This window comes from Hordeum vulgare, chromosome 6H (genome assembly GCF_904849725.1).
Source record: "Hordeum vulgare subsp. vulgare chromosome 6H, MorexV3_pseudomolecules_assembly, whole genome shotgun sequence".
Classification (NCBI taxonomy): Eukaryota; Viridiplantae; Streptophyta; class Magnoliopsida; order Poales; family Poaceae; genus Hordeum; species Hordeum vulgare.
In genome coordinates, this window is record NC_058523.1 from 460,491,495 (window position 1) to 460,503,174 (window position 11,680).

The window sequence follows — 11,680 nt, forward strand, 5'->3', positions numbered from 1 at the left end:
GATAGGAAGGGTGCTGATTACCCAGTAGCAGATAACTTGTCTAGGTTGGAGAACGTTCTTGATGGCCCACAACCTATTGAGGATAGCTTTCCCGATGAGCAACTGAATGTCATCAATGCTTCACGTAGTGCACCGTGGTATGCTGATTATGCAAACTATATTGTTGCCAAATATATACCACCTAGTTTCACATACTAGCAGAAGAAGAAATTCTTGTCTGACTTGAAGCATTACTTCTGGGATGATCCTCACCTTTATAAGGAAGGAGTAGATGGTGTTATTAGACGTTGTGTAGCTGAACATGAGCTGGGACAGATCCTACAGAAGTGTCACTCCGAGGCCTACGGAGGACACCATGCGGGAGATAGAACTGCACACAAGGTATTGCAATCAGGTTTCTATTGGCCCACTCTCTTCAAGGATGCCCGTAAGTTTGTCTTGTCTTGTGACGAATGTCAAAGAATAGGTAATATCGGTAAACGTCAGGAAATGCCTATGAACTATTCACTTGTTATTGAACCATTTGATGTTTGGGGCTTTGATTATATGGGACCTTTTCCAAAATCCAACGGGTATACTTTGCTGTTGATTACGTCACTAAGTGGGTAGAAGCTATCCCCACTAGTAGTGCTGATCACAACACCTATATCAGGATGCTTAAACAAGTTATTTTACCTAGATTTGGAGTCCCAAGATATCTAATGACCGACGGTGGTTCACATTTAATTACGATATCACAACACCTATATTCATGGTGCTTTCCGTAAAACGCTTGCTAAGTACGATGTCAACAATAGAATTGCGTCTCCCTATCACCCTCAGTCCAGTGGTCAAGTAGAGCTAAGCAATAGAGAGATTAAACTAATTCTGCAAAAGACTGTCAACATGTATAGAAAGAATTGGTCTAAGAAGCTCGATGATGCACTGTGGGCTTATAGAACTGCGTATAAGAATCCCATGGGCATGTCTCCGTACAAAATGGTGTACGGTAAAGCATGTCATTTACCTCTTGAGCTAGAGCATAAAGCTTATTGGGCAATCACAGATCTCAACTTTGATTTCAAACTTGGTGGTGAGAAGAGGTTATTTGATATTAGCTCGCTTGATGAATGGAGAACTCAGGCATATGAGAATGCTAAGTTGTTCAAAGAAAAGGTTAAGAGGTGGCATGATAAGAGGATACAAAAGCGTGAGTTCAATGTAGGTGATTATGTCTTGCTATATAATTCTCGTTTAAGATTTTTTGTAGGCAAGCTTCTCTCTAAATGGGAAGGTCCTTACATTGTTGAGGAAGTATATCGTTCCGGTGCTATCAAGATCAACAAAACGGAAGGTAATTGTTCGAGAGTTGTAAATGGGCAGAGAATCAAACATTATATCTCAGGTACTCCCATAAATGTTGAAAGCAATATTATCAATACCATAACTCCGGAAGAATACCTAAGGGATATTTATGAGCCTGTTTCAGATTCCGAAAACGAAGAGGTATGTGATTCGGTAGGAAAACAGACTCCAAAACTTTTCCAGTAGGAATTTTTCTCCGTTTTGGAATATTTGAAAAAAATAGAATGGAAGTAGTCCGGAAAGCGCGCGAGGAGACGACAAGCCTGCCACGCGCGGGCCCACCCCCTGGACATGCCTGGGGGGCTTGTGGCCACCTCGTGTGCCTCCCGGACTCCGTTTTTGTGCGGAGTACTCCTTCTGGTCTGAAAAAATCATTATATATTCTTGATGACCCACAAGTATAGGGGACCTATCGTAGTGTAACGACCAAGATGCGGTCCTTTCCGATCTGGGGGTCGAGGCCCCCGAATAGGAAAGAAGCGCATCTAAGCGTTTCGCAAGCAAGTAAACATAGCACATAATAATAATTACAGTAGACAATCTGGGATTCAACTGTCTTGTTATTAATAATACAGAGTACAGCGCAGATACAAACAAGGTAGTTCCGTTACGACTACAAAACAAGGAAAATGATATGCTACCCGCTGCAGGCCCACGATCACGACCACGGCTCAGTCCTCTGGATAGTTCACGTAAAGGCGATCTGTCTCCTCGTCGTACTGCCACGCCAGCTGGGTGCCGTCGGGATCATCTGTCTCCGGGATACCTGTACCTGCTGGGAGTTTCGGAGGAATCCATGAGCCACGGGGACTCAGCAATCTAGAACCTTGGTGCCAAATCTAGTCACGTTATTTGGGTAAGGAAGGGGTGAAGTGTCTCAGGCTGCTTCAACCTATGATTGAATAAGTGGCTAACTTACGCAAAAATGAAGTGAAAGTGGTCTACGCTAACGATCGAGAATGCTTGATCAGAAAGTGATCCTGAACACCTACCTACGACATTCATAACCCCACCGTGTTCCCGATCGAAGAGAGATCTTCGAAGGGACAGTCACGGTTACGCACACGGTTGGCATTTTTATTAGTTTATGTTTAAGTTCTCTAATACCGGATATTAACAAAATATTCCAAGTTGCCACATAACCGCGGGCATGGCTTTCCGAAAGATTGAACCCTGCAGGGGTGCTCCAACTAGTCCATCACAAACGAACACAGGCCGCAAAGGCATCCTCTACCACGAATCTCGTGATCTCGTCGGATTCCTTAGAGGAAAACCTCAACTCTGGGGAAAACCAAAGCTTCACTGGGATTCCTATACGCAAGATATACCGCTAAGGTAAGACAAGGCTAGCAGGACCTCCCGACGTGTCGACGACCCTGATAAGAGCCGCGTATCTCAGTCTCAGGACACGACGGATGAGCGACGCGTACAGTGGCCTTATAGAAATCTCTCAAGTTGCCTTGAGTTGGCCCCGCACAGTGCTCTAATTTGGACCAACACTCATGAGGAGCACTGGCCCGGGTTGTTGATTAAATTCCTCGGGGTAGCTATTCCCTATGCAGTTTATTATTAGGTGATTAGCAAATAGTACCAAAGTTGGGTCCTGCCGGACAAGTCTTAGCACTACGCGATTTATCAAGGGGGTCCCCATAACAACCCGAACGTGTTAGGAGCGATCATTATGGAATCAAACACCGGTAACCGGTAACTAAGGCGGCAAAAACGAAACAAGACACCCGGCAAAAGGCTAGGCCTCCCGTCATTTACCAAATATATAGGTACATTAATTAAATAGCAGGATTTAGTATAATGATATCAAACTCATGTCATCACATGAGTTTAAAACACCTGCAACTAACAATGCTAACATTAGTAGCTGAGCAAGCCTACCTAGCCATACAAGTTTGCTAGGAAAGAGTAAGGTGTTTAGGCTCATGGCATATGAAGAGGCAATATATTTTCAGTGGCAGGCAGCGAGCAATATGACGTGGAATCGAAACTAATATAACAAGTCTAGAGATGGGATCAAGGTCATATCATCTTGCCTGTGATATCCTCAGCTTGGAATGGTTCTGGATCGTCCTGCACGTACTCTCCTGACTCCACGTATTCGTTCTCCGCTCCCGGTGCTACCCAACATAAGAATAACAGCCAATGAACAACAGCACCACAAAATGCAACAATCACATGAAGCATGAGATGAAAGTTGAGCATGCATCACTATTTCTATCACTAGCACAAGCAAAATAAACTACAGCAAGTTTCTGGACAGAACTTTGCACTAACTATTTGGACATGCATGGGAATGACATGAACAGATGCATCTCGTAAAAACGGTGCAAAACCATATAAAGTACATTGCAAACGGAGCTACGAATCAACGGGAATCAACGATACAAGATATGAAGCTCTACGTGAAAGATTCAACACCACACACACAATTGGCACAAATCTGGCATTCCCAGGTTGCCAAGACATATATTAACCCAACATGAATGAAAAGGAGCAAGGTAGAACACCACAACAACAATTAAGCACAAACTTTGAACAAAATGGCAAAACTACATAATCTGCCAGCTTCTGCATCTTAGCTGTTTGGGAGCAACATGCAACATAGCTACAGGTCTTCAAATATGACAAATAATATATGTGGCTGTTACCAACCAAGAACACTACAAGCCCCAGCAAGAATCACAGCAAAAGTAATTAAACTCTAGAAGATACAAGGCCACAAACTTTCCCAAAACCATCAGATCTCAGGGACTTAGTGAAAATTCCTGGACCTGAGTTTCTGTTTCTCTTCTGAAGCTTTTTGACAGCAATCAAAAAACAAGCTACTGGACTCCAAATGACTTGAAAATTGACAGGAAGCTTCACAAACATATCAGGTTCAAAATACTAACAGTTAACTAAGTCCAGTTCTCAACAGTATGACTAGCACACCCTCATCTACAGGGGAAGAAAATGTTTCCAGCATCCCAGACTTAGTGAAATTTTCAGAGTTCAAAAATCTGGAATTTTCCAGCCACATGCCCACTTTGTCTAGGCATAGTTTGCACACACATGCCACCAAGAGGTGATTGACACCACTATGGTGTCGAGCACAAACCCCTACTACTAACACACAAAGATCCATGCCCTTGGGCTCCTCCTATTCCATGGAATCAAAGACCAAAACTTCCAACAAAACGTAAATGCAACTCCATAAGGTATGCTTCTAAGATGACAATTACATAGGTGAGTTTTATGTGCACAATGACAAAGTGACATGGGGGTTTGAACCCCATGTTTGTGTCATGCACATCAACAACACCCACATCCATATCACAATATCACTAGCATCAAGTACCTCACAATATGACTCTATGCTAACAAGAGAGTGTGCACACCCCCACATATGGGCATGTGATGGTACACACTCTCACATGCATTACTAGGATCACCCTAGGGATCATGTCATCCTCAAAGTGCAACCCCCACAACAATCTACCCTAGCTTAACAAGGAATCCACACCTACACATGCTAACATAGATAGCCACCTAGTGCATCTCATCACCTCAAGTACATGTGGTGAGGGGGGAGGCATCCACACCCCACTAAATCCATGCAAGCAAAAGAAACTACAAGATCAACTTAGTCCACACTAAACTCAAAAGATGGGGCTACACATGATACACTAGTGCTACTTTCATACCTTAAGAACAACACTCACAAGAAACCACATCACATGCACAAACTTCTACCAAGTGTAACTTCACACCACAAGATGCACTCATCATAAGCATCACAAGGTTAGCACCATCTAACAAACACTAGTGTGCAAAACACACACACATTTAAATCTAACCTAACTATTCTAACAGAAACAGTAATTAAACACCCCTAATCCTAAGAGATGGTTAATCAGCAGAATTAACAACAAAACAACCACTTTGTAGAAGAGTTAGGAAAAACAGAAATTAAATAGACAAAAAAAAGGAAAGACAGCAAAAGAGACACAGAGACTACTGGGATTCGAACCCAGAACCTCTGGTTCTAGCAACAGCAACACACCACCACACCACTGTCATCTATTCGACAGGATAGAGGAAGGAAACAAGCTGAACTGCTTCACTGGTCACTGTGCACAGAATTGGCAAAAGAAAAAATAGGCCGAGAGGGGGATCGAACCCAGAACCTCTCATCAGGCGCAAACACTCGCTACCACTGCACTACGGAACGAAGACTGAACAGGTACACGCGAGAGAAGAAAAGAAGGGACGCTCACGACGGATCTGCCCTCTGATCTATCCTACTCGCCGGAGACACAGCAGGCAGACCAACCGAACGTGTTAGCGACGACGAGGAGGTCTCCTGGCCACGGCACTGCTGGCACGAGGGGGGAGATCCACCTCCTACTGCTACGAGCCTACCAACGCTCTGAACCAAAAGAAACTCACGAACACCTGCTGGTTTGGGTTCCATCGGGAAGCAGCCTCCCGTCAGAGAAGAAGGGCACGCCTCGGCCGCAACAGCTCCTTGCGCTGGGTGGAGACGAGCTCCTGCTCCTACCTCTACCCAACAACAGCCACTCCCTACTACTACGGCACTACACACATGATCAACCACTACTCCCTGACAAACGACAACAGAGGAGAACAAAGAACTCTGCCTCGGATCTTGACCGAACCGAGGAGGAGGAAGCACGGGGCGATGGTCCTCACCTTGGGGAGAAGAGGGAGCACCGAACGGGAAGGAGGAGCGTCGGAGGGGAAGAAGCCATCGACGAAGACGTCCTTGCGCTGCAGAACTGAAGGGGAGGAAGAAGCCACCACGGGCACGTCCTTGACGGGCTCGGGGTCGTCGGCGTGCCCGTTCTCCGGGGCTTCTAGCGCCGGGAATGGATCGCAGGGATCCATCCCAAGTGCGCGGACATGGCGACGGCGGCGAACGGAGGCGGGGCGCGACGGTCGCCGGCGATGACCTACTGTCTGCTGCTACTCCTACCACTACCTTACCTGACAGAGAAGAGTGGAAGAGAGATGGGGAAAGAGATAGTGGCGGCGCGAGATGGGAGGGGAGGAGGAACCCTAGATGAGGGGGTGAGGGCACGGACGCCAACGCCCTTATAAGGGGGACCTCGACGTTGCTGCTCACAATGTCAACTACCCTCTCTCTCTCTCGTTCTGACGGAAAGAAACACGCGCGGGGGAGGAGAAGTGACGGCGTCAGGGAAAAAGGAAAGGAGGGGCTCTTGCTGGAGGGGGAGCAGCTGGGCCAGAAGGGAAGGAGGCCCACGGCGAGCCGAGGGGAGAGAAGAAAAACAATGCTGGGGTTTTTCTATTTAGCTTAAAAACACAGAGGGAAGAAAATATTACACAAGATAAACAGCTGGGATAAAAATCAAAAGGAAAAAACCTCCTGGTCATAAGGAATTATGGCCCATTAGAATAAAATAAGAAAGCAATATTTGGAGCCATTTGAAATAAATGCAAAACAGTAATAATTTACTGTTTTGGGTTTATTTGCACCTTTAAAAATCAAATAAAAAGTCAGCAAAATTACACCTCCTCATAATCACAATTTACTCTAACCACCAGACATTTTAGAATCACTTTTGGGAAGAAGGAATTTTGACATGAGATAATAGGAGGGAAAAGGATTTAAAATAGCTAAGAGCTTTGAAATGCCTAGCACTCACTCCTACCCAACAACACCAACACCACATGCATCACACAAAATAGTGCAAAACCACAACATAACCCTAGTGATATCCCATGCAATCATATCACCACAACACTAACTCCTAGTAAGAACATATTCCAACATGAACATGACATGCAATCATAAGGTATGGCAAGGATGGTATGGCATGGATGCATGCATGCAAATGCAAAATAGAAGGTGACACATGAAATCATACGTGCATATAAACTCTCATGATAAAGTCAAGGTGGTCCCACATGGAAGGTTACAAAAAAGGAAAGTCCTACATTTGGGGCATTACACGTAGTCCTTTCGATAAGTAAGAGTGTCGAACCCAACGAGAAGCAGAAGGATCTAACAAGTGGTTTTCAGCAAGGAAATATCTGCAAGCACTGAAATTATCGATAACAAGTGATTGTGTGGTGAGATGATTCGTAGCGAGCAACAAGTAACAAAAGTAGCAATGGTGAAGCAAAGTTTACCAATCCCTTTTGTAGCAAGGGACAAGCCTGGACAAAGTCTTATAGGAGAAAAAACGCTCCCGAGGACACACGGGAATATCTGTCATGCTAGTTTTCATCATGTTCATATGATTCGCGTTCGTTACTTTGATAGTTTGATATGTGGGAGGGCCAGCTCTTGGGTACTTCCCTTACTTGGACAAGCATCCCACTTATGATTAACCCCTCTCGCAAGCATCCGCAACTACGAAAGAAGAATTAAGACAAAGTCTAACCATAAATTAAACTAGTGGATCCAAATCAGCCCCTTAAGAAGCAACGCATAAACTAGGGTTTAAGCTTCTGTCACTCTAGCAACGCATCATCTACTTACTACTTCCCAATGCCTTCCTCTAGGCCCAAATAATGGTGAAGTGTTATGTAGTCGACGTTCACATAACACCACTAGAGGAAAAACAACATACAACACATCAAAATATCGAACGAATACCAAATTCACATGACTACTTATAGCATGACTTATCCCATGTCCTGAGGAACAAAAGTAACTACTCACAAAGCATAATCATATTCATGACCAAAGAGGTAATGAGTAGCATCAAGGATCTGAACATAAACTCTTCCACCAAGTAATCCAACTAGCATCAACTACAAAGAGTAATTAACACTACTAGCAACCTTACAAGTACCAATCGGAGTCACGAGACGGAGATTGGTTACAAGAGATGAAATAGTGTTTGGAGATGAGATGGTGCTGATGAAGATGTTGATGGTGATGAGTCCCCTCCGATGAGAGGAGTGTTGGTGATGACGATGGCGACGATTTCCCCCTCCGGGAGGGAAGTTTCCCAGTAGGATCGTCCTGCCGGAGCTCTATTTTGGTCCTGCTCAAGTTCCGCCTCGTGGCCACGGCGAATCCTCAAAAAAGTCTCCTCTTGATTTTTTCGGACGAAACCCTTCATATAGCAGAAGGAGGGAGCGAGAGGGCGAGCAGGGAGCCCACAAGCCCCCTAGGCGCGGCTAGGGGGGTGGCCGCGCCTACCAGGCTTGTGGCCTCCTCGTTGCGCTCCTCTGGCACTTCTTCGGCCCAGTATTTTTTATATAATCCCAAAAAAATCCACGTTGATTCTCACGGCTTTTGGAGTTCCGCAGAATAGGCATCTCAAACTTGCTCCTTTTTCAGGCCAGAATTCCAATTGCCGACATTCTCCCTCTTCATGTAAACCTTGCAAAATAAGAGAGAAAAGGCATAAGTATTGTACCATGAAGTGAAATAACAGCCCAAAAAGCAATAAATATGAACATGAAAGCATGATGCAAAATGGACGTATCAACTCCCCCCAAGCTTAGACCTCGCTTGTCCTCAAGCGAAAGCCTAGCTCAATAAATATGTCCACATGTTTAGGGAGAGAGGTGTCGACAAAACAAAATACGAACATGCGTGCATCATGATCATGATCAGAGCAACAATACCAACATATAATCTCTCATGCTAAAGTGACAATTCCTTCACAAAGTAAAGTATGGACCAAGAACCTTACCGAGAAGTAACAACCGATAGCCTTTAGTGACAGAAGGGGCAGCAAGGCACGGATCGTGTTGTTGCCATCCAGGGTAACAAGATGGGCTTTTATCATAGATATGAGATTGTCCATCTACATCATGTCAACTTGCTTAGACCCGGATGTGAATAAAGCAAAGTAAAAGCGAAGATGTAAACAAGATGACATGATGTAGAGGGATAATCTCAAACCCATGATAAAAACCCCATCTTTTTACCCTTGATGGCAACTACTTGATGTGTGCCTTGCTGCCCCTACTGTCACTGGGAAAGGTCACCACATGGTAGAACCCAAAACCAAGCACTTCTCCCATTGCAAGAATCATAGATCTAGTTGGCCAAACAAAACCCAAGACTCGGAGAGACTTACAACGATATCAAATCATGCATATAAGAAATCAGCAGAGACTCAAATATATATCATAGATAATCTGATCACAAATCCACAATTAATTGGATCTCGACAAACACACTGCCAAAGAAGATTACATCGGATAGATCTCCATGAAGATCATGGAGAACTTTGTATTGAATATCCAAGAGAGAGAAGAAGCCATCTAGCTACTAACTACGGACCCGTTGGTCTGAAGTGAACTACTCATGAGTCATTGGAGGGGCGATGATGATGATGAAGAAGCCCTCCAACTCCAAAGTCCCCTCTGGCAGGGTGCCGGGAAGGGTCTCCAGATGAGATCTCGCGGAAACGGAAGCTTGCAGCGGCGGAAAAGTATTTTCGAGTCTCCCCTGATTTATTGCTGAATTTTTTGGAATATATAGGGCAAGGATCTAGGTCAGGGGGCGGCCAGGGAGGCCACAAGCCCTGACACCGCCGCCTCCCCCTGGTGGCGTGGTGGGAGCTTGTGGGCTCCCTGGAGCCCACCTGGCTTGACCCAGAGGCCCCCTGATCTTCTTCCGTTCTGGAAAAAATCATTTCGGGGTTTTTATTCCATTTGGACTCCTTTCCAAAATCAGATCTGAAAAGAGTCAAAAACACAGAAAAAACAGGAACTGGCACTTGGCACTGAATTAATATGTTAGTCCCAAAAAAGATATGAAAGGTACATAAAACATCCAAAGAAGACAAGATAACAGCATGAAATCATCAAAAATTGTAGATACGTTTGAGACGTATCAATGCCTATAGATACAATCATTGTCATAGATAACGTCACGGCTTTGCGCGGTTCTATCAGTTGCTCGACAATAATTCGTTCACCCACCGTCTACTTGCTTTCATGAGATAAGCCACTAGTGAACACTACAGCCCCGGGGTCTATTCACAACTATCGTTTCCACTTTCACTTTTACTTTGCTTTGTTTACCTTTCTTGCTTTCAGTTCTCACTTTGCAAACAATCTATAAGGGATTGACAACCCCTTCATAGCATTGGGTGCAAGCTCTTTGTGTTTGTGCAGGTACTTGTGACTTGACGCGGTCCTCCCTCTGGATCGATACCCTGGTTCTCAAAACTGAGGGAAATACTTACCGCCGCTGTGCTACATCACCCTTTCCACTTCGAGGGAACACCAACACAAGGCTCCAAGGCCACGGGGGAATCCTTTGGATATTTTCCAAGGAAGTCCCTAAAGGCCTAGCCGTAGCAGAAGGATTCCTGGCGCCGTTGCCGAGGAGTATCCAGACAAGAATAGTATCCCGTAAACACACTTATTTCTGGAGCCGTTGGAAGGTTTTTTGTTGCAGTAGCAGAAGTATTTCTGGCGCCGTTGCCGGGGATGGAGAGATCAAGTCAAGATCTATCCAAGTAGGTGTCACAAACTCATCTCTTGCATTTACTTTTTTTTGCGAGTTGCCTCTCGTTTTCCTCTCCCCCACTTCACATTTGCCGTTTTCATTTGCCTTTCTCCCTTGCCGTTTTCTTTTGCCTTTTGCCGTTCTATTTTGCCCGTTCCACTCACTTTCTTTCTACTCGTTTGTGTGTGGGATAGTCCATCAATGGCTAGGCCCACCACTCCAAACGATACCCCTAAGAACGAAGTTATCAATTTCAAGTAGAATGAGGAAGAAAATTTAAAAGACGCTTGGTACATGATTTGCAATGCTCAAAGTAGATCTACTCGTAAGCAATCCACTACCATTCTTCTTCGCAATTTTTATGCTGGAACCTCTCATTGGAATAGGTATATTATTGATACCATCGTAGGCGGGAATTTTTTGGGGACCCATACTTTTGACTCCTACGGAGCTATCATGAATTTGGTAGGCTCACCCCCGCTCATGGTTAATGGAACTACCTTGACCCTGGAACACGTGATGCAAAGCCTTGACGCTATTGAAAACAAAATTGCCACAATTGAGCTTATTGAGGGTTTGGATAGAAAGATCTACAATCAAATTACTCAGTACGGATCCAAAGTGGGAATGGTTTTAAAAAATTTAAGAGAGAAGGAACCTATAGTTAATGATTCCTCTAGAATTGGCAAACTAGAAGATGTCATAACCAACTTGGGTTCGCTTTTGCCGCTGTGCAAACTACTCCAAATCTCAATCTCAGAAAGACCGTCAAGTCTGTTTTTGTTCCTAAAGCTAGTGGTGAGTCATCCAATAAAGATGAAGATCTTAAGATGATAAATGATCACGCTACTTATGGTTTGAGCACGAAAGATGACT